Raw genomic sequence first — 736 nt, 5'->3', positions numbered from 1 at the left:
CCTCCCGTCGCCCTCCTCCCGCCGCCCTCCTCTTCTCATCTCTTCTCTCCTTGCTCCCTCCCGTCTCTTCTCACCGGCGAGAATGGCGAGACAAATCGCCGCCTTTCTCTTGTCTCTCCAATCAGCGAGATTTCGCTGCTCTGTCTCTCCCTCAACTGCTCCGGCCAGCGAGCTCCAAGCAATCAACATCAACAGCCGGCGAGGAGAGCAACATCATCTCCGGCCAACTGACCCCGACCTCGATCCACTGCCTTTCTCCTTTAATTGAAGGTTAGGGTTCCATAATATTATTTTTAATTTCTTTCAATTTGAGTATTTAATTAGATTTTTTTATTGATTGTTAGTTTGATTGATTGTTAGTTAGTAAGTGAATGATTTAGGGGTTTTTGATGGTTAGTTTGAATTAGGGATTATTTGATTGTTAGTTTGTGTTTGTTGATTGTGAAATAAAAATTTTAATGTTGGGGTTTGTTTGAATTAGGGTATCTTAGGATTTGTTTGAAATTCGGTATTTCTTGAGTTAATTAGTTTGATTTTGGAATTGTAAGATTAGATTGAATTAGGGTATTTAAGGAGTTCGAATTTATGATTTTAGCACTAGTTAGATTTTGGGATTTTAGGACTAGTTTGAATTTGTGATTTCAAGACTAGTTTGAATTTTGAATTTAGGACTAGTTTGAATTATTATTGAAGTTGAACTTAGAATTTGAACATGAACTTGAACTTAGAACTTGAA

Source organism: Solanum tuberosum, unplaced genomic scaffold (genome assembly GCF_000226075.1).
Source record: "Solanum tuberosum cultivar DM 1-3 516 R44 unplaced genomic scaffold, SolTub_3.0 scf00176, whole genome shotgun sequence".
NCBI lineage: Eukaryota > Viridiplantae > Streptophyta > Magnoliopsida > Solanales > Solanaceae > Solanum > Solanum tuberosum.
The sequence above is the reverse complement of the archived record's forward strand: the minus strand, read 5'-3'. Positions refer to the sequence as shown.